This window comes from Tupaia chinensis, unplaced genomic scaffold (assembly GCF_000334495.1).
Source record: "Tupaia chinensis unplaced genomic scaffold, TupChi_1.0 Scaffold139833_1, whole genome shotgun sequence".
Lineage (NCBI taxonomy): Eukaryota > Metazoa > Chordata > Mammalia > Scandentia > Tupaiidae > Tupaia > Tupaia belangeri.
Window position 1 is genome coordinate 977,739 of NW_006199712.1, and position 3,655 is coordinate 981,393.

Here is a 3,655-nt window from a genome sequence, read left to right on the forward strand (position 1 = left end):
AGACAGAAAGCGAGAAATCACTCCCCAGGGAGGATGGCCACGCTGCAATCCCTTCTCTATTCTCCTCTTGGGGTTTGGGCATGCACCCACACACGCCCAGTGTGAGTTTAAACCACCAAGTCTGGGACTCAAACCGAGGTCGACTACATGGGACTCCAGTGACATCAATTGCTGGTCCCGTCTCCCAGGCAATTTTAAAAAACTCTTTTACATGCCCACATAGCACCAATAGAAAATACAGGTGTGTGTTAGTATGTTTTATGTTACTGGTGTCATTCTACAGACATTGTCTTACTCTTGACTGTTTTTTCATTTACTATCTCAGAGCTCCTCACAGTAGCACATACAGATTTATTTTGCTCTTTTTATTCCTGTTTAGTATTCCATAGGTGGTTGTGTCAGACTTGACATAGCCATTCCCCTATGATGAACATTTTCATCACTTCAGTGAATGATCGATTAAATGATATGTTTGCTTATGCCAGATTGTCCTCCAAAAATCTCCACCTACTTATGCCACTTGACAGTCTATGAAAACATTAATTTACCTTCAACCTCAACCACATTTGATTTTATATATCTTGTTAGTATTTCTAATGGTATTACCTGACATCTCATCACTGTTAAAAGTTTTGTTTTCCTAATTACTAGTAGAGTCTAGAAACTTTACACTTTGTTTATTAACAACTTTTATATATGCTTAAATTTTACATCTTTATTTACATTACCAGTTTCTCTATTTTATAATTTGTTTTATTTCTCATGTATTAATAGGAGCATTGTATACATTTAAATATCATGAATTTTCTGTTATAAAAATTGTAACTATCTTCTCACATACTTTCATTTACCTTTTGATTTTATTTATGGAATATTTATTCTACCAGTTTTTAAAATTTATGTAATGAAATTAATATTTTCCACCTTACTTTTTAGTATTTTCTTTTCTTTTTTTTATTTTGAGAGAGATTTTTGCTAAAGGGTACATGCACTTGCTAGAGAAACAGAAAGCAAGAAATTACCACCTGGGGGGATGGCTACACTACAGTTCTTTCCCCATTTTCCTCTAGGGATTTTGGGCATGCATGGCCACACACTTGGAGTGAGTTTCAAGCTGCCTGGTCCGGGACTCAAACAGCAGTCAACTACGGTAAACTACGTGGGAGTCCAGAGATATAACCATTAAGCCATCTGCTGGTCCCCTTACTTTGTTATTTTATACCTTATTTAAGAAGATCTTACTGATTCCCTGTCCAATAGTCTCAATGATGTCTTTTATACTTCTATAATTTATTTTATTAGAAATTTATTTTTGAAAATATGTTTTGCTAATGATCTAATTTTTCCTTTTCCTACAAGGATGGACAATTACTACAACAATCCATAATTAATAATAATCAATGCAATAATCTACTCTTTCTTATATAACCTGAAGTAATCATTTTCTCTATTAAAGGTTAGAACAATCATAGCCTTTTAATTTTGTCCAAAGTGCAGAAAATTACCTAAAATATCTTTTAGTGCTGCATTTCATGTTTTTTGCTTGAATTCTGTTTTGGAGATGGTATTAATCTTTTGCTATTTTGTTGTTACACACATACCTACAAACACATAATATAAATAATTTTTGTTGTGTTTGTTTTTAACATGCCTTGGGAAACAACATTTAAGTGATATTTTCAACCTGCTCTAAAAAGCTATTAAGAAGTTAAGTCATTCTAATATATGACAACATTCATCCACTTAGACATGAACCTTTCATTTCATTTTATGTTACACTAATAAGATACATTAAGCTTTTTAAAATGTTAACACAAAATACTTACACTCATATTTTCTTTTCATCTTGTTACCTCTCCCCAAATAAAACAAGATAGTGTTCTTTTTTTTTTTTTTCTGGCTTCTTTTCCCAAATGTTCTAAATCCTACCAGCAATCTCCTCAAGATATTAAGATCTTTCGGTATCCTTTAGCTATTGAAGATCTAAGTTATTAAAGTTACTACATTTAAGGGATCAGCAGTTGGTATAATGGCTATGTTGCTGGACTCCTATGCAGCCGACCGTGATTCAAGTCCCAGACTCGGTGGCTTGAATTCACTCCAGGCGCGTGTGCATGCGTGCCCAAGATCCTGAGAGGAGAATAAAGGAGAAGGGATTGCAGCATGGCCATCCCCCCGGGGGGGGGGGGGGGTGATTTCTCACTTTCTGTCTCTCTGTCTCTTTCTGTCTTTCTGGTGAGCGCACAAGCCCTATTATAGCAAAAAAACTCTCAAAAAAAAAAGTTACTACATTTAAGTTATTAAGATATATTAAGATCTTCAGGAATATCAGGTTATTATTAGATTCAAATTTCTTAATAAAATTAATTCAAACATGTTTTAACTATAACTATAACCTGAAACAAAAGTATTTAGTTGTTTGTATACCGTTGACTCTTACATTCTTATATTCTATCACTTTTTTTTTCCATTTTGTTTTGCTTACATACGCTGGCTAGAAATTGGGTGATAAGATTTTTCCCTTAGAATTTTTGTTATATTTTTCTACTGTCTACTTCCACCTGATAGTACCAATAAGATGTCTGATGATCCTCTGATTTTATTTTTTAAAGTGTATCCATTTTTCTTTTCCATGAGCAAGAGAGTTAGAGAGATAGATGGATCCACCAAAGTCCTGATGCTTATCCATCCTGGCCAGTCCCAGACCCTGAGCACTCATGTGCCCAGAACAGTCAGGGAGGTCTGTGGATATGAACTCTGAACATGTCCATGGGGTGCGGAGCATTGTCGAACTGCCATCTGGCTCCGAATTTTCATTTTTATTTATTTATTTATTTTTAGGTTTTTGTCATAGAGTGAATGGACTTGCCAGAGACAGAGAAAGGGGCTGGGGGGGATGGCCACTCCACAGTCCCTTCTCCTCTACATCTCTCTCGGGATTCGGGGCATGCATGCACAAGATTTTCAAACTCCTAGGTCTGAGACTCAAACTCTGGTTGGACAAGTGGAAGTTTGGCACCTTAACTACTTTGTCACCTGCTGGCCCATTATTTTCTTTTTTTAAAGTACATTCTCTTTAATGACTAAAGGTTCCTCTTTATCATTCTGTACCTCTTAAATTTTTGTCACCCTTCTCATCTGAGCTCACGATTGTAGCTTAATAATCTTTGTCTTAAAACTCTTTGTCTTACAATTGCTTTCTGCCTTCGTCAGGCTGTACGAAGGCATTCCATGAGTCTTTTTCCTTTTTCTTTTTTATTTGGAGAGGTTTTTGCTATAGGGTGCATGTACTTGCCAGAAAGAGAGAGAGAGAAAATGAGAAATCACCCCCCAGGGGAAGATGGCCACGCCATAGTCCCTTCTCCTCCATTCTCCTCTCAGGATCTTGGGCCTACATGCCCATGCTCCAGGCATGAGTTTTTTAAGCCGCCAGGTTCAGGACTTGAACCGTGGTCGACTACATGGGAGTCCAGCGACACAGCCATTACACTAACTGCTGATCCCTTGATTCTTTTTATTGTGTTTATTTCCCCTTTCAGATCTCTCAAGAACTTCCTCACCTCCTGGAACTCATTGGCTTTTTTTCTTTTGGTGTTCATTGTCTCTCTTCTATCTCTGTTAGCTTTGTCATTATGAATACTCTAAATTCTTTATC